The sequence below is a fragment of the Lissotriton vulgaris genome, chromosome 8 (assembly GCF_964263255.1).
Source record: "Lissotriton vulgaris chromosome 8, aLisVul1.2, whole genome shotgun sequence".
NCBI lineage: Eukaryota > Metazoa > Chordata > Amphibia > Caudata > Salamandridae > Lissotriton > Lissotriton vulgaris.
The window spans coordinates 431914995-431935430 of record NC_141696.1 but is presented as its reverse complement, the minus strand read 5'-3'; positions in this window follow the sequence as shown (position 1 = coordinate 431935430).

Below are 20436 nucleotides of genomic sequence, written 5' to 3'. Positions count from 1 at the left end.
AACTACATTGTGGCTTCTTACCCCCCCCACACAAATGACCGAAGGGCCGATTGCAGCATCTTGAACATCGAACTATTCAGATGGAAAGGGATATTCACAAACAGGTATAATAAGTTGGGTAGGATATACATTTCCGTAATGGCTATACGATCAGCCAGCGGCAGTCTAGCCCACCGCTCCGCTCCGCCCTGTCTGTGATCTGTGTTACTACCCATCCATAGTTCATGGAGATCACCTGATCGGGATCCCTATGCAGCCAGATCCCCCAAGTATTTCACAGTGTCCAAAATAGCCCTTGAATTTCACGTACTCGCAGAGTAATTCCGTCAGGTAAGTCGCTGGCTCATGCATGTAAAGTAGCATGTTGTCCGCATATAATGAGACAACTAGGGTCTCTGCCGGAAACGCAAAGCAGCTGACGCATGCAGCTGGCGCAATTTGCAAGCCAAGGGCTCCAACGCTAGCACAAAAAGCATTGGCGACATGGGGCAGCCCTGCCGCATGCCTCTGCAGATCGAGACGGCCGAAGACACCCAGCCATTGACCCGTACTCGGGCCACAGGCTTAAAATACAGTACTCAAATCCACTGAAGGAAGAACGGTGGAAGGCCCATCCTGGTTAACAGTGAACATATAGTCCCACTAAAGGGAATTGAATGCCTTCGCTGCATCCAGCAGCACCACCACCGCTTGGAAGTCGGGGCAAAGTAATGTAAGGTAGCGAAAGCTGTGTGCAAGTTGTGAGTGGTAGACCTAGCGGACACAAACCCTGACTGGTCAGGGAGTACCAATAAAGGGACCAGTGGTTGCAACCGGAGAGCAATCATCTTTGCTAGAGTCTTGGCATCTATACTAATGATTGAGAGAGGCCGATAAGAATCGTAGCGATTAGCAGCCTTATCAGGCTTTAAGAGCATAACAAGAAGGGCCTCATTCAAGGTTGGGGGAGATGTCCAGAGTCATAAGTCTCCGCATAAACTTCTAGAAGCCTCAGGGCCAGGTCATCAATGTAAGCTTTATAAAATTTGCTAGGGAGCCTATCCAGCCCCGCTGCCTTACATGTAGGGAGGGACATAACATCCTCTACGTCAAATGTTTGGGTAAGGTATTTCCTGTGTTCCAATGATAGCCAGCCGAAGACAACCTCATCAAGCTAGGAGTGTATGTCCACCTCTGGGATCCAGGACTTGCACTCGTACAGTCTAGAACAGAAAACAAGGATAGCCTCGCTAATCTCGAGTGTGGTGTAATGAGCTGCCCCCTCGTCATCGAACATCTCCGTGATATACTCTTGACTCCGCGGAGCTGCCAGCTTCTGTGCCAAAGAGCGGCTGGGCCTACCCCCTTGCCATAGTATTGTGCTGTGCATCGTCTAGACCTGTGAACCAATTCTTCATCCACTGTGTCATTGTGTTCAGTCACTAGCTTCCTTATAGCTGACAACATTTCAAGAGCTGAGTCTGTCTCGTAGGCCTGCTCAAGAGTAGAGAATTCTGCTGCCAATTTATGAATTCTGTGCCGGAGATCCCGCAACACAACAGCCTGTGCCCCCATGCACACCCCCCTGATAGTCACCATGAATGCTTCCCACAAGACACCAGCCCAATCCACAGCACCCTCATTTTCACAAAAATAATTCCTGTTGGCCTCCCATACAGTGTGTTTAAAGACATAGTCTGTCAGTGAAGTTGGCTGCAAACACCATGCGAATGGGGGGTCTCTCACATGAAGGTATCTGAAGTTCCAAAAGTAGAGCAGAATGTTCCGACAGTGTACAAGCCATATGACTGATCATGACTACCCATGTACCAGCAACCGCAGTGGCCAACCACAGATCCAGGCATGTACACGTCCTGTGCACATAAGACACAAACATACTCTCGCAAACATCAGGGTGTCGCAAGCACCATAGATCATGCAGCCCTCCTGTCTCCAATAGTCCCAGCAGAACCTCTGAAGCAATCTTGGGTCACGCCAGTCCCTGTCCCATACGATCCATCGCCATATCCAACCATACATTGAAGTCATTGAAGTCACCACCCCATAGAATCTCCACGCCAGGAAACCCCAAAATGCGGTGCCACACATCTACAAAAAAGGCTGGGTCATCAACGTTTGGGCCGTAGACATTTACCACCAAGTACACTCACTCCCCTAGCTGACCATGCTCCAATGCCACACAACCAAGTTCATAATTTTTTTCGTTCTGTATTACAGTAAAGGGAACCCCGCATTTCACCAGAATCAGCACACCCCGTGAATAGGTAGAATAGGAAGATGCCACCCACACACCGGCCCAGCGCACACCCACAGACTTCTCAGAATGTTTTGTGAGTTGCGTCTCCTGCAGAAAAGCCACCTGCACATCCATTCTATCCAAATAGGCCAATAAATGGTCTGAAATTGTCGGGGGTATTCAGGCCTCAGACATTCCATGTTAGGAACTTTACATTACCACTCATCATGGTTAACAGTTACAACAATCTCCTTTAAGAGATAAATCAGGAGCAAGCACCCACATGCATGAATAATAAGATGAATACATCAACATTGAAGAAAATAAGTGCACTACTACAACCCCCTCCCCCAAACACCCACTCACTTCAGCATCCCCCACTCGCTAAAGTCATCCTAACCCTGACCTAACCCCCAAGCAAAAAAACAGAGCAAACCAGTGCAGATGGGGTACACCCATGTGGGGGGGCGTCAGAGCGCTACTAACCTCCTAGCTCGTAGGAGTGGCTGAGCAGACCTGATAGCTGTGCCTGTCACACTACAACACAATGTGCCCAGTCCCCGGCAGGGGAGAGACTTGTGTAGGCCACTAGGCCCAGAAATAGCAACATGAAAAAAGAGGAGCTGTGTGAACAATATCACAGCATTGTGCAAAAACCGTTAATAGAGCTACAATGCAAAAGGTGGCCAGACAGGCCCCTCCTGTTCCTCATAATCCCAAGAGACCTGAGATTCACACCGTGCCCGCTTCAGTTGTTTAGCTTGTTCCAGGGCAGCCTTGGTGTTGGTGAAAATGCTTGAGGCCCCCTTGGGACCAATACGCAGGCGAGCAGGATATAGCTTAGCATAGGGAACACCTTCGGAGTGTAAGAACTTTTTAAAAGCGCCAAACGCCCGCCTTGCAGCCTGCACTGCAACTGTAAACTGGGGAAAGAATGACAGAGAGTTGCCGTGATAAACAATATCACCCTTGTCCCGGGCCATACGCAAAACAACATCTCGATCCCTGTAATTCAACAGGTGCACTATATCGTGTGAGGAGGAGCACCTGGGACAGGCTACGCCTCAAGGGAGCTGTGTGCCCATTCGACAATAAACATGGGGGACAGTTGTTCAGTACCAAATATGTCCTTAATCAGACCCTCCACAAACAGCTCCGTCTTGCCAACATTTGTGGATTCTGGAAGTCCCGTAATCCGAATGTTATTGTGCCGGGACTGGGCCTCCAAATCCTCGTTCTTGGCTTGAATGAGAGACAGGACCTTCTCCATGTTCAGCATTTTCCTGGCGACCTCACTCAGTCCCTCCGCCATCGCAGACACACGTTGTTCTACCTCTCCCACATGTGTATTCTGCTCCTCGAGCTGCGCCGACATATGATCCAGTCAGTTGCTCACGGCTGCCATCATCCCCTCTAAGGATTGTAGACTGCGCTGCATGATCAACAGCGTTGTCTCCAGGGTGGGGGGCCCTGCAGCCGGGGCACCAGATTTAGAGTCCAAGGCCACCCTATGTGAATTTTTAGAGGATTTGTGGGCCTCAAACGTGAGGCGACGTTGGGTTTTTTCAGTCCGCCCCATACCAGTGACAGCTAATCCAAATGAGAGTCCACCGGCCCAATGTGCCCAAATGGTCGTTCCTCACAGTCTGAGGGCCCAGGGGGCACGTAGACCACCAGCAGCTGTATGCAAATGGAGCAGTCCAAACCACATTAAAGAAAGTGATATCCACAGCAGCAGTGAGGAGGCGCAGCAACTGCACCAGAATGCAGCAATGCCAGATGCGTTGGCCCCCCAGGCGCAGAGCAACCTGCAACAAGTAAAATGTCTGCACATTGCCGACTATTTCAGAATCTGGAATACATTGAGATGCTCCACCACACACTAGTGAATTTTCAACTGGGTCAGCAGAAGGAGGGGGGAGCCATAGGCCACGGCGATATCACCACGGCAACATCACCACTGCGACCAGCAATCAAGCAATGGGCCCAAGGAGAAAAGCAGGAAACATCACTTACAACGCAACTTTTACAACGACATACCATTACAACGGAACTTTTACAACGCAAAAACTTTTACAACGCATGTATTTACAACGCATGTTTTTACAACGCAGGTACCTTTACAACGCATACCATTACAACGTAAGTATTGGTAAGTATATAATTATATTTTAAATGTTATATGTTTGGGGTAAAGGGGTATTTTTAGGGTTCAGGGTCAGTTTTGGGTTTTTGGGTAAAGGGGTATTTTTGGGGTTCAGGGTCAGTTTTTAGTTTCTGGGTAAAGGGGTATTTTTGGGGTTCAGGGTCAGTTTTTAGTTTTTGGGTAAAGGGGTATTTTTGGGGTTCAGGGTCAGTTTTTAAGTTTTTGGGTAAAGGGGTATTTTTAGGGTTCAGGGTCAGTTTTTAGTTTTTGGGTAAAGGGGTATTTTTGGGGTTCCGGGCTGCCCATGCCACCTCATCAGTCACTGGCCTGGGTCAGACCGCCCCCACTCACCACCACAGGCGCCAAGCGTGCAGGAGTCAGACCAGATCCACCTTTCGGTACAGGACAGGCGAAGCGGGATCAGCGGGCCCCGACTCAGCAGGGGTATGGCTCCGTCACCTTCTCCTGTAGCAGGGGTACAGCGCGCAAGCAGATTAGCCACACAGGGAGCAGGCAGCCAGCAAGCACCAAGCATGCAAAGCAATCTGGGACAGCTTCGTTAGCAGCAAGAGAGTTCCCGCCGGGTGTGGGGAAACACAGCAGCGGTCACGGCTCGCCGATTTCAGTGCCTCGCGGGGGCCGCCATTTTGTGAGGAGGGTACCGGGACCTGGTACACCTCGCCAGCAGTCACGTTGGCAGTATCAAGTGACAAACTTGGCCCCTATCCAGTCAGGATTCCCCAAAGGTGAGGAGTGCACTTTTTTTGCTCTTCAATGTCATGTGATAGGCGGATATTGGGCGGATAAGGGCTCAGCCGAGCAGAGCCTCTCTAAAGAGTGGCCATTTTGCTGTGCGCTCCATGGTTTGGGGAAATTGACAGCAATTCTACATTCACTTACAAAGTGAAACAATGAATATAAAAAGCATTGATAGTCCTTAAGGTAGAACCTCGCTGATCAGGCTCTTTCTTGAGTTTCCAAAGAAAATTATCCTGCATCACAGGCTGTATAAAAAGCGACAATTATTGGCTGGTAAGTAGAAGTGAGAGAAGGGAGGCTAAAGGGATGGGCACAAAAGTAAGGTTCATTTGGGTGTCACTATGTTTGATAACTGAGCTCTGTCTTGTCCTCTCTGTCATTTGATGTTATTTTCGTATGTCCTTTATACCCATGCTTTCCTGCTCCGTCTGTATTGTATATACGTAGATGCTATGTGGAAGCAGTTGCAGTGTTATGTGAAGTTACATAGTTTAACTTGAATTTCTCGTTTTGATATGAATATTTCTCATAGTTGATCCCAGTAATATAATGTAAAATGCAATCACATTAAAGATGCATAAAAAAAGGCAGGGGCGTAGCTTAGTCAGTAAGATTCGGGAGTGGGGTGTGAATATCGAAAATCCCCAACTAAAAAAGCAGTTGGCCGAATGGTAAATGGGTGAGATGACGAAGGTTTGGAATGAACTATTCCATGAGGAGCAGGGTCAGGACTGATTTCCATTAGGTGGGCCACTTAGGCTGATTTAGAGTTTGGTGGATAAGTACTCTGTTGCAACAGTGACTGAGTACCCTGCCCATGATGCTCAGGCTCTGCCCATCCGATTTTAAGTTGGGCAGGCCACAGGTTTTATGTCAAATGAATAAAATGTACTACGTCAGTGTAAAACTTTCTCTGCTGGCCTTATGGAGTTATTGCAGTCAGAGGTGAGTCATACGGCTATCTACCCTATTTAGAGTGGACAGTCGGGTGGCTTTATTTTACTGTCCATCACTGCCAGGTATATCCTGGTGGTGAGGAACCATTTAAAAAAATGACCCTCACACTACAGCCCTTCTGTCTAGGGTGGCACGTTGGGTGACAAATAATGGTTTGAAATGTTGCTCAAAGGGATTGCCAGTGGTTAGACTGTTTGCAAGCATTCTCCCATCACTTTTTGGCAGTTTACTTTCCAGTAGTATGGCTGTAAACCTGAGACTAGTGCAGCTTTCCAAGCCAACTATTGCCAATATTTGTGACTTTTAAAGAGTTGTAAATTTGCATCCCTTCAAAAAGTACTTCTATGAGTGCAGATGTGCTACTTTCTTGGTAAACCAATCAATACACATATTTAAGTTCCTGATCCCAAAAATTAACTAGTTGAAATCACTTAGTCAGATCAGGATAATGAGAAAAACCAACAGACATAGCAGACCCAACTCAGGACCCCAAGAAAAAACTACCAGGCTAAGAATGCATGCCCCTGGAAAAAGGTCATAGGTGGCATGGAGATATTCTGAAAGCAAACATTTGCACCTAGGTATGCTAGAACAAGAACAACTTTATATGATGAATAACAGTTCAAACTAATGAGTAGAAACTACTGGATGTTAGAAAAGCCCTGCAAATAGCTTGTTTATGAGAAGGATGTCAAACACAAATCTTTCACAACCTACTTAGTGGGACAAAATGCAACATTGACTATATTTCAGTGACAGATGATGACAGAATGTCGAGACATTTAGATTTTTATTTTTTTATTTTTATGTTGCTTAGTCCACCCGCTGGATGCTGGACAAAAACCAACATAGAGATGACCAGCAGCACATACATTGCCAAGAAGATGAAAAAAAAACATTATCAACAGCATTGCCCAACTGAGATGGACGTTTACACTTACACATAACTGTCCCAAGGGAACAGTATTTGTCATCACTTCAATAAATATTATTGCATTTCCCATGTCTTAACATATTAGATTCAAGTTGAATATCATTAAATGATATTTGTATAAAGGAGTACGTTGTAAGTATCTCGGCTGGGTAAAGTGTCAATCAACATAGTATTACATTTTTCCAGGGACAACCTGTTTTTCTAGCCTAAGACTTATTCTTATTTATAATGCTATAATTACTTGAGAATATGACCAGAACACAGTCACTGAAAAAACATCAGGCAAAGCTGAATCAGAATCCAGGCAGTGAAGGCTTATTGGCTTTCTCTCATTTTGAACCAAAACAAGTGGAATTAACTTCCTCTAGTCATCTGATGGAGTGAGGTGGTAAAACAAAATTTTGTGCACCCCTCTCGAAATCAATGTTCCATAATGTTAATATTTATTAATGGAATGGTATTGTCAATTAATCAACCATAGCATAAGTTGCATACACTTTTCACACACGGGAATACTAATCTTGCTTGCATGATGCAATAAAAATAACTAAAATGTGTTATTACTGTAATGTGAATTAATGCACAGCTGAAATATAAACATACACAGCTTAAATGTGCTTATTGTATGTGTTTTTGGGTCGTCGGATATATAAGTATAAAACGCATTTATGTGGCTTATTTGCTAGGTAACAACTAATTGGGAAACATTAGTATGGTGGGAGGTAAACAGAAGGGCTTTAGTTCCATATTTAACATGAATTTGTGTTTGTTTCTACGATAGTTCCAAAAGTGGCCTCTGAGGCCTACTGAGAAAATGGCCGTTCTGATGAACAGTGAGCGAATATTAGACTGCGCATGTGCATCCAAAGCCTGCAAGCGTGAGTGAGCTACCTTGCCGAGAACCTAGGATGGGTGCCAAACATGGACGTTTTAATGTTCTGATCCTGGGAAAAAGTCCTGAAGTTGCGAATGAAGGAAGTGCCTAGGCCACGGACTGTCCTAAACAAAGCCCCTTTATTTTTCTGCTGATTCATTGTGAAAAGGATGCAGTAATGATGAGGAGATGCTCATCTACCCCAAAATTGTCCAATCAGAACCCGAATTGGTGATGTTAGATACTTTTTAGATAGATTAAGTTAGGAAATTAGTGTATAAAAACCCCATATTTTGCTTAGAGGCATCGCTCCTTTCGATTTCCTCTGGAGATGTTGCCGGACTGAAGATCCATTCTTGGATGTAAGATTTCTTTAACGCTTGTTTGTTTTCTTTACAGGATTGTTAGGACAAGATGAGGGTGTTAGTTAGGGATGTTAGGAGAGAGTGAATTTGGAACTATCTGTTCTTTGCTAAACTTCCCAACTGAACTTTTAAATAATTGTCTATTTCTGAGCTCTTAAATAAATGATCGTTTTGAAATAAAGTTAAAGATTTTTATTGAATAAAGAATTAATAAATGCCTAAATGTCAGTCATACTAAAAGTTTTGCTTTGAATAAAATTAGATAAATGGAGAAATAAAAATAGAGACAGTTCTCAAGACAGTCAAACTTCTGCTCCGTTGAGCCAGGACCCACTAGGAGAACCAATTGTTCAAAATGAAGCAGCAACTGCTATGGAAGAGGTGGAAACAGCAATGTATCAAGCTTAAGGAGATGTAACAAACTTAGGAAACTTGGAAGAACAACTAAATGTTGAGCAGAATCAAATATATGAGCAAGTAAGAGAACAGATTGACCATGGATTACTTCATGAGAAGAAAGAGTGCTCTTGCTCATCATTTGAACCTATCCGAATGTATGTGAGTGGACAAGCTGGAACAGGCAAAAGTTTTTTAATTAAAGTAATTACAACTTTACTACAGAAAACAACTGAGCCGCATTTGTCTTGTGTTGTCACTGCTCCAACTGGGTTGGCAGCCCGCAATATTAAAGGAATTACTTTACATCTTTTATTAAGGCTACCAGTAGAGCATGAAAACAAATTAGAATACCACAAGCTATCTGGAGAAGCTTGTTGTGAAGTTTCAAGAGTCTTGAGGAAAATGAAACTTCTTATTATTGATGAGGTAAGCATGGTATCAAACTTAATGCTTGCCTTTGTGCATTTAAGAATGCAGCAAATTCTTAAAACAGAGTATGACGTATTATTTGGAGGAAAACACGTCATAGTTTTTGGATATCTTCTACAACTTACTCCTGTAAAAGGACAACCAGTGTTTAGAACGCTGGTGCATGAAGATACCAGAAAGTCTTTGGGGAGCATTGGAATGTAAACATTTGGTCATATTTTGAGTATAAGGAACTTATTACAAATATGCGACAGACAAATGATGCTGATTAGGCAACTATTCTTCAAGATGTAAGAATTGGAAAAGCGACTAAACATGGCAAGGAAGCTTTACAGAGACGATTACTTTCTAATTTGTTTCCAAATGAAAATATTGTCCCAGAGAAAATATATATGAGAATTGCCGAAAACAAATCTGTAATCTGCTTAATGCCAACACTGCGTGAATGTTCTATATTCAATGAAGAAATGTTAAAGTTGGAAAATGTAGACATTATAAAATTGGAAGCTATTGATAAAAAAGAAAATGAAGGAACCACTATTATTTTGACTGAAATGTTGAAGAGGAAATTGGATTCTTTAGAGAAATCGATAGGTAAAACTGCTGGTTGAGAAAAGAATTTATATGCATGTGTAAACTGTAGGGTAATTTTACGACGCAATTTGCATGTGGAAAAAGGTTTAGTAAATGGAGCAATGGGTAAAATTGTTGATTTTGTTAATTATGTAAATAAAGTTGTTATAGAAATTTTGAAAATCAAATTTGATGAAATTGAAGAAGTACAACAATTTAGTCGTTGTTCAGCTCGGTTTTTGCTTGTAAAAGATATTTCTTTGGCGTATGCGGTGACAATTCATAAATCTCAAGGTTTAAGTGTAGATAGTGCTTTAGTGAATATTGGAAGTACCGTGTTTAAAGAAGGTATGTCATATGTTGTTTTGTCTCGAGTGAGAACTTTATCTGGATTGTACTTGATTGATTTTGATGAGACAAAGATTAGTGCAGATGCAAGTTGTGTGAAAAAGTATAATAGGTTAAGAAGAGAATATGCACACAATCTAGGTCAATATTCAGTATTTGAAAAGCGTGTGGTAGGTAGAAATAGACGATTTGAGAATATCTGTAGTGAAGCTGTAGAGAAAGAAAAAAAACAAGACGAAGATGTGATTGGAGATAAAAAGAAAAAGGACAGTGTTGAAGAGAATGTGGGTTATCAGTTTGAAAATAGTTCTGGCGTCAACTGCTATGCTAATGTAGTTATTAATGTTGATTTTTCCTTGAAATTTTGCAACAACAAATTGTTGAAAATCAGAAAAAAAGATTTTGTTTGTTGTATTCTGTTTATGAGAAATATAGTAGTGATAAAAGTAAAATACAAAGTGTTACTGATATTCGAAATGTTTTGGACATATGTTCTGGTTTTACTCAATTTACGCAGAATATTCAGCAAGATTGTCAGGAATTTCTAATGTATATGCTTGTTGTATTGGAAGATGAAGGTATAGATATTGAATACCTTGTTGGCCTTTCTTATAAATGGCAACATGACTGTGAAAAGTGTTTGTTTAGATGTAGCAGTAACATTGACAGTGAAAGATTCATATATTTGACTTTACCTGACTGTGAATCAGTGTCTTTTAACAATGTAATTAGAGGAGCAAGTCAAAACATGTTGTGGGAAAAAATCATGATCTGTGGCAGGAGAGGCACTGGCCGCCATCCCTGGGAGCTTTTCCCAGTCCATCTACCCAGGTTAGAAACTTAGGGGTGTGCATCGATGATTCTCTATCGATGAAACAACAGGCTAATAAAGTGGCTGGCATTTGTTTCACGATAATTAAATGGCTGCGGAAGATTATCTGGATGCTGCCTGTGGATACCCAGAAGACCGTAGTCAATGCGCTAATAACATCTAGGCTTGACTACGGTAACATTCTATATCTGGGCTCCAACTTAGCTGTAACCAGACGGTTGCAGCTTGTCCAGAACTCCGCAGCCAGGCTGTTGTGTAAGATCCCTAGGACAGCAAGGATCTCGAGCCACCTTAGAGACCTACACTGGTTGAAAGTTGAAAACCGGGTCCGGTTTAAGGCCTTGACCTACATGTTCAAGATTAGAGCGGGAACCGCACCACGGTATTTGCAGAAACTGGTTAAGCCTCATGTACCTGTACGCAATCTTCGCTCTTTAAATGGAGCAACTTTCACAGTACCCAGATTCAAACTGGCCCGAATGGGAGGTAAATCTTTTTCCCGCCTGGGACCAGTTCTTTGGAATTCCCTTCCTTTAGCCCTGCGGAAAGAGGAGAACTATGCCAGTTTTAAGAAACAAGCTAAAACCTGGCTGTTTAATAAATAACTGTTTAAATAAATAGCGGTCAATGTGTTGTCAACAGTTGCTTTCTGTGCTTTGTCCTTTTTAGCCATGGCGCCGGGAAACCCTTTGTGGGTATCTGTGCGCATTATAAATGCAAAAAATAAATAAATAAATAATAAATAAAATAAGTAGCCAATGTAAATAAGAAATGTCATCAACATTATTCATACAAAGATATGGACAGTATGTCATTTTAATGCTGCAACGTTGTAGAGCTGATGGAAGAAAATTGGAAACTTTAATTAAAAAATGTGTAGCTGCTCAAGTATCAATATCAGGAAGAACTTTTGTAGCTGTTGCAATTATTTTTCGTGATGGACCTTCTACAACATCTGGACATTACACTGTTTATTTAAAATGTCTGAAAGGTTGGATATATTGTAATGATAGTCAATTGGTTTCTAAACAACGTTTGCCTAAAGAGTTGCCAAATTCTTACCTAATATTTTTAAAGCCAAAATGTTAAAAAAAACGTTTTGCCTTTCAGGATTACTGCTGTTAAGGTAGGTTGCACTGGTGTTGTAGAGTACTTTGTAAGTGAGGGTGATGAGCTTGCAGGTGATCCTCTTGTCGACGTGGAGCCAGTGTAGTTGTCTGAGGTGGTGGGGATGTGGCTGCGGCAGGGGACATTGATGATCAGTCAGGCGGAGGTGTTCTGGAGTCGTTGGACTCGTTGTAGGTGTTTGTCCGATTTGATTCTTATGCAGTTGGTTACGTCTTTCGTGGTAAATGGCTCCTTGGTGAGGGAGAAGATGAGTTGGGTGTCGTCATCTTAGCAGATAATGTTGAGGTTGTGATGGGGGCCACTTGTGTAAGGGTGCCATGTAGATGTTGAATAGCATCAAGTTGAGGGATGAGCCCTGGGTGACATTGTAAATGATATAGGTGGTTTTGGATCTGAAAGGTGGGAGACGGATGCTGAGGATTAGTATTGAGGAACTTCTTTACTAAGAATTTGAGATATACTATTTGGCCATGTGGAAAAGTATGTAAAACCATTAAGAACTATTTGTTGTATATTTTATCAGCATATATTTAAAAGTAACTTTGTTTACAGTGTATGAAAATTGATGATAGTGTTTTGGTATTTATAAGGTTCTTTGAGATATCTCATAGTTACGTAAGAAATTGTTGTTTGAAAAAAACATTTAACATGTTTTATTTCAATTTTTCCGATTGTTATTGAGAATGTTGAATGGGTTTTATTAAGATAATTTTATTGATTGTCTTTTTTTTGCCCGCTGCTGTGTGATGAGTACTATTTAACTCACTATTTCTAGTTAAATTCAATATATTCTGAGCACAGCAAAAGTGGCAAATGAAATGCTTAGAATTATTTGGTGTTGTAAAGGATATATTGTAACTTTCTTTTTTTTGTCTTCTACAGATGCTAATTTTCTAATATATTATGTTTAAGGTAAGTATAAATAACTGTTAAGAATGGCAATGGAGTGTGCTATTACAGAGGTGAAATAACAAAACATGGATGGAGTACATAAGTGTTCAAAGATGGTTTGTATCTTTTATATACATTTGAAAAACTTAAAATATAAATTTACTGAGTGTACCAGTATTCTTTGCATTTTACTACAACACATCTGCTACTTTGGACCAGGTAAGGTAAATAGACATATTGTACTTTTTTTAGTACTGCATTTTATAATAACAGCCTGGGGTTTTTTCGATAGTGATAAGGAGTGACTGGTTTGATAATTTAAGAAACTTTAAAAACTGAACATTCATATAAATAATTATATTTATATAATGTCATAAAGTAGTTGACAATGGTATTTCTATAATATATTTTAAAGGGAAATTAGTCGATAAAGCTAGTTTTGTGTTCTGTATTAGGAAAAATGATTACAAAAAAGTGTTTATGATTTTGTACAAGGATCTACAATATAAGAAATTCACTATGGAAAATCACCAAAACAATATGGAAGAAGATTTCGAAATTAATAGCAGTGTCGTAGAAGAGCTGAACATACCTTTTATGAGCAGCAACATTGAGGAGGAAGAAATGGATGCTGGAGATATCAGCTGTGATTTTCTAGATGAAACCTTGGATGATGCTTTTGTGGAAGCATTAGATGACATTGAGATTCATCAGATGACTTTTGAAATTAATAACCAGGAAAATGAAATACCTGATGAAATTATTTTAGAAGCTCCATTAAATTATGATATTTTCCAAGATTAAATTTATTATTATAAAATAATAATGGTTTGAGACACTCTGCTTGTAGAATTGTAATCATTCAAGTACTACCCAAGTACTCATGGTGCAAAGTGGGCATTAGGGCATGGACTGCTTCAAACCCTTATACACTACGTATATATTTTTCTATGCACTGGCAAACTTGTCTTTTATAGCTTCTATTCCCCCTGTCTGTATCATTAGACTTTCACCAAATACTCTAACACTACTGTTTCAATGCTGTAGTGAGTCATTACGCAGTATGTGCCTATCTACACACTGTTCTAAAAATGAACCTCGTATACATTCAACGACACACTCTCCTTGCAGAATTTGAATAATTTAGCCAGTACCTAATTAGTCATGGTGTAAAGTGGGCCTTGGGGAACAGACTGCTTCAAACGCCTATAGACTATGCATGTACTGTTCTATGCACCAGCAAACTTGTGTTTTGTACCTTGTATTCCCCAGTCTGTATCCTTATACTTTCAGCAAACTCTCTGTGATTGCTGATTCATTTTTGTACTGAGCTATTTAGTAGAATGTACTTATCTATGTACTGTGCAAAAAATGAAGCTCTTATAGATTCACTCATTCACTCTCCTTGCAAAACCCCTATAGACTATATTTGCAGTCTTCTATGCACCTGAAAAACCTGTCTTTTATACCTTCAATTTCCCCAGTCTGTACCTTTACACTTCCAGCAAACACTCTGTGATTGCTTATTCAGTATTGTACTGAGCTATTCAGTAGAATGTGCTTATCCATGCACTGTGCTAAAAATAAAGCTCTTATAAATTCAGTCATACACTCTCCTTGCAGAACTGTAATCATGCAGTCAGTACCCAAGTAATTTTAGTATTTTAGGGAGTCATGCAGCAGTATGTTCTTATGTATGCACTGTTTTAAAAGTGAACGTGCTATATAAAAACAGCCAGACAGTCTTCTTGTAGAACTGTAAGCATTCAGTTGGTTTCCAAGTACTCATGTTCCAAAGTAGGCCTTAAGGCATAAACTGCTTCAAATCCCTATAGGCTATGCATCCACTGTTGTATACACCATCAAATTTGCCTTTTTTACCTTCAATTCCCCAGTATGTATTGTTACAGTTTTATCAAGCACTCTCACACTACTGTTTCAGTATTCAAATGAATCATAGATCAGTATGTGCTTATCTATACATTGTTCTAAAAGTGAACTTGCTATACATTGAGGCAGACACTCTCCTTGCTGAGTTGTAATCATTCAGCTAGCACTCAAGTACTCATGGTGCAAAGTGGTCCTTAGGGCATGGAGTGCTTTAAATCCCTATAAACTATACATGCACTGTTCTATGCACCTGCAAATTTGCCTATTATATGTTCAATTCCCCAATGTCTATTCTTACAGTTCCACTAAACACTCTGTCACTCCTGTTATAGTTTTGTAGTGACTAATTTATCAGTGTGTAGTAATCAATTCAGTACATTAAAACACTAAACAACAGATGTACAATAAGTAGTACATTCCTAGAGATATGCCAGTTATTGTGTACTGTGACATCAGCACTATGGGTGCATCATATTTACAATATGGTGTACTATTGGGCAAAAACGACACAGATATGTGATGTATTTGTGTGGTGAAGGTGACACATTGCTTGACTTGGGTTGCAAGCGTAACGCAGCTCCAGCAAAGCACTTGGGGCCCTATGCTCACAATGCAGTGTCAATCCTTTTTAGAAGCTATTTTGAACCAAAACAAGTGGAATTAACTTCCTCTAGTCATCCACCAGGAGAAAATGTTTCCACTGTTCAAATAAAATATGTAAAACAAGGATCTTTTCTCAGTAAATGAGGTCCTTTAGACCCACGTACATGTCAAAGCACCAGGACCTCCTTCCCAGGGAACATAGAAGTTTATAAACCCGTGGTGGCTGGTAAAATTTGAAAGTGTAGGGCTGAAAAAACCAATATGTAAAGCCCCAAGTGAGAAATTGTGCATGTTTCTTCAAATAGATGTTCATAGGGTTTAGAATTCCAGAACAGAATAAACCACCACTGGTATTAACTAACATTACATGGTGACCATGTGGAAAGCCGTTGGGCTGTTGAAAGAATTATGAGGTGATACTTTTGGCAAAATGTGCTCTAGATCAGTGTTTGTAACCTAAAATTTATTATAAGTAATTATTTATGAAAATGATGCATCTCCAATGGCCAAGCACTGGGGAAATGTAATTCTATACAAAGAGTGAAATTCATAAACATATAAAGAATCATCCTTGGCAATCACACACATATGATATTCTTTTATGATTCAAATCAATAATGCACACTGCAACGTTCCACTGGTATTACTCTAAACTAAACTATTTTTTTAATCTAAATAATGTATTCCATTTTGTTATCTAAAGAATGCCAAACTTCTTTTTAATATTGAAACCATTGGACAACTCCTGGTGGCCTGCTGAACTGGAACCTACTCCAACCCCATGAAAATGTATATGAGAAACCTGACCTTTCAGGGCACCTTGGGTGACTGCCCTATCCCGCTCTTGCAACACGGGTAACAACTCATTCCCCAGAATGCAGTCAATAGGCACCTGGGGACAGACTATGACCCCTCCTTTGGGTCACTTACCCACCCCTTTCCAGTGTTACCAGAGCCATAGGTTGAAATAAGTCCTGTTGATGGGTTTGAGTATCTCCACATATCTGCTGAGTGTACTGATATGGGCAAACCAACCTTTCAACTAGCATGGTCTGGCTGGCACCAGTTTCTCTCAGAGCAGTGACAGGGGTCTAATTAACTTTTGATGACTCCCACCCTCAGGGATCACTAGCCCAGTCTCTGACTCTATCTCCCAACTAAGGGAGACTAGGGCATTTTCTATCATCTGGTTCTGATGCCGATTTACCCATAAGGTCATATTGGCCAACCCTTTAGAGATCCCATCAGTGGGTGGTTTCTTGGGACAGACAGAGTCCCCCTGCTTGTGTCCCACCTAAGAACAATCAAAGCACCAGGGTTGGAAATGGGGTGCCCTGGGCCACTGCCCACCAGAACCTCCCCCCACCGATTTCTCAGAAGGGGTTTGGGACCCTAACCAAATATTTTGGTACTATCTGTGGTATCATTGACCTCTTTCTCACTTTGCTGGGGTAAACCTGAACATCATTCTTGGGGCAACTCTAGGGCACCTTCTGGGCTTCCTGGGTAAGCTCCATGGGTGAAGTGAGCTTGCTGTCAATTAGCTGTTGGTGCAAATCTGTAAAGCAAGTATTGTGCATATGCTGTGTCATAATTAGGTCATACAGCCCATTGCAATCACTTACTTTACTGTCCCCATACCAACCACTATGTGTCTCACTTGAGTAGTCTACGAAATCCACCAAACACTGGCTTGGCAGTTTTTGGTTGTTACTGAACCTGTGTGATACTTCTCTGGAGTCAGCTGAACCTTGGTGAGTAAAATGGCTTCTAATGTGATGCCAAATCTAGTCTCCCTTTGTCTCACTGTCTGGGAAAAATACAAGAATGCCAACTGCCAACTGTTCACAGCCATTTGACCCAAGACACTGGCTGCAGACGCCAAATGGTTTGGGCAAGAAAATGCCAGCTTTCTAAAAGTTGCATTTTCAGTGACTTAAAATCAGACTTAACCATTAAAGAGGATTTTAAATTACAAATATTTAGAGACCAAAATGGACATGCAAAACTTAAAAGTACAACTCCAATTTTTTTTAACCCCTTCGCTGCGTTCGTCAGCCAACGGCTGTCGCCAGCACTACCTGTGTAGTGATGCGCACGTCCATTGGCCAACGCGGCCCCGCCCCACTCCGCAAAACCACCGCACTGCGGCGGAATTGCCCCTGCGGTTAAGTGGTTAAATATACTGCACCCAGCCATGCGGGCTGTTTAGGGCCCACCTAAGGAATGAGTTATATGGTAGTTGAAGGAGTTTTAGGCCTAGCAAGTGCTTATTTTGTCAAGTTGAATCATCAGGTTAAAACTGCACATGGCTGCAGTAGCAGGCCTGATACATGTATTAAAGGCTACTTAAGTGGATTGTACAACAAGTGCTGCAGGCCCACTAGTAGCATTTAATTTACAGGCCATTGGTACATGTTGTACCATTTTACTAGGGACTTATAAGTAAAATAAATGTGCCAATCAGGTGTAGGCCAATTTTACCATGTTTTAGGGAGAGAGCACAAGAGAGTACTGAGCCTAAGGCCAAAATAACAAAATTCTGAAAATAGGAGGGGTGAAGGCAAAAGGTTTGGGGATGACTCTGTAGAGATGACCAGGTCTAACATTACCCATTCCCAAACCCAAAGGAAATGTGAATATGGAAAACACCTCTATATTTGATTCATGACTTAATATTTTTGCCAAACTAGTGACACTTAGGCAATGACTTATTATTAAGTTTGTAATTGTTGTTTAATGTTCCTTCATGCAAAAATGTAATACACTTGAGTACACTCAGTACAAATAAAATCGTTATTCGGCTAAAACTAGCCATAAGAGTCAATATGTACAAAAATCACAAATAATGCAAACATAAAAATAAAAGTTATTAAAATGTATAGAGATCGTTTAAAAACAATAAATTCGAGACAATCTTGCATTTAAGTCAGTACTGCAGAAAAACCTGCATACAGCATTAAGAGAAGATCTACATTCAAACAGATACTGAATATCCCTTCATCCTGCTTTTTGAGCAAATTAATACAACTGAGCATGACATGACATACCAGAGGGCAATCTAATTGCTGTAAATAGGTAAAAGCTTGTTTATATTGTCTGATGTTTAATTTTCGAATTATTGGAACCAAAAAATGCTTCCGATGAGAAGTGTAAAGGGGACTAACCAGCATAAAATGGACGGTGCTTGCTTTTACACAGTATCACAGGGGCACCTGGGAAGTGATGGAAGCGATTCCTACATGCATAGGCTTTTGCTATTTAGGAATAGCAAAAGCCTATGCATGTAGGAATCGCTATTAAAATAGCGATTCCTAAACATTCCTTAATTGCTTCTCGCAAATTGCTAGTCGCAATTAAAGAATGCTGTCCCATTCATTCCTATGGGCCTACAGGCCCATAGGAATGAATTGGAGATTGCATGAGCAATTTGCGAGTACCAGTAGGTACTCGCAAATTGCTCATGCAATTTCAAATGACACCCTGTTGCACCCCTGAAATTGATCTCTGCACATATGTTGCACACACACATGCTCTAAGGGCATGTGTGTGCGCAACATGAAACTTTGAAAAATGCACAAAAGTGCTTTTTTCAAAGTTTTAGCAAATTACCATGAAGTTCAACTTTATGGTATTTTGCTACTCTTATTAGCGAATTCGGTATTTTTTTGACTTTCATGCATTACATTTAAGGAATCTCAATTTGGAATTCCTTAAATGCAGAAGCAATTTAAGGAATCTCAATTTAGAGATTCCTTAAATTGCGATTTTTACATTTGGGATGATGCATCCCAAATGCAAAAATACCAGAAGCAAAGGGGCAGATTCTGAGAATCTGCCCCTCTGCTCCCGGTATTTACTTTGATGCATATGCCGGTATATCTTTCATGCTTTTACCACGCATGCTTTTACAATGAAATTCGTTGTAAAAGCATGAATGGTAAAAGTATATGTTTTTAATATTTAAGTTTAAGGTAAGTATATGGTTTTATCTTGGGGGTGTTGGGGTATATGTTTTAGGGGTTTAGGGGTATTTTAAGGGTGGGTTTGGGTTATGGGGTGCACAGTGTATTTTTAGAGTATGGTATTTTTAAATTATAGGGTTGGTTTCGGTGTACAGGGGTATTTTTAGGGTTCGGGCTAGGTTTGGGTTTAGGGGTATAGGGGTATTTTTAGGGTTCAGGGCTAGGTTTGGGTTTTGGGGTGCAGGGGTATTTTTAGGGTTCAGGGCTCGGTATGGGTTTTGGGGTACAGGGGTATTTTTAGGGTTCAGGGCTAGGTATGGGCTTTGGGGTACAGGGGTATTTTAGGGTTCAGGGCTAGGTTTGGGTTTTGGGGTGCAAGGGTATTTCTAGGGTTCAGGGCTAGATATGGATTTTGGGGTACAGGGGCATTTTTAGGGTTCAGGGCTAGGTTTTGGGTTTGGGCTGCAGAGGTATTTTTAGGGTTCCAGGCTAGGTATGGGTTTTGGGGTGCAGAGGTATTTTTAGGGTTCAGGGGTAGGTATGGGTTTTGGGGTACAGTGGTATTTTTAGTGTTCAGGGCTAGGTATGGGTTTCGGGGTGCAGGGGTATTTTTAGGATTCAGGGCTACAAATGGGTTTTGGGGTACAGGGGTATTTTTAGGGTTCAGGGCTAGGTATGGGTTTTGGGGTACAGGGGTATTTTTTAGGGTTCAAGGCTAGGTTTGGGTTTTGGTGTACAGGGGTATTTTTAGGGTTCAGGACTAGGTTTGGGGTACAGGGGTATTTTTAGGGTTCAGGGCTAGGTATAGGTTTTGGGGTACAGGGGTATTTTTAGGGTTCAGGGCTAGGTTTGGGTTTTGGGGTACAGGGGTATTTTTAGGGTTCAGGGCTAGTATGGGTTTTGGGGTGCAGGGTGTATTTTTAGGGTCAGGATGGGTTACTGTTTAAGTATGCTGGGGTATTTTAAGGAGTAAGGGTGGGTTAAGATTATGGGGTGCAGGGGTATTTAAAGGGACCTAGGTGTGATCATTTTTTAGGGTGTACAGGGTAATTTCTAAAATAAAATATCTATATATATGAGAAAATATATATATATACTTATAATTAT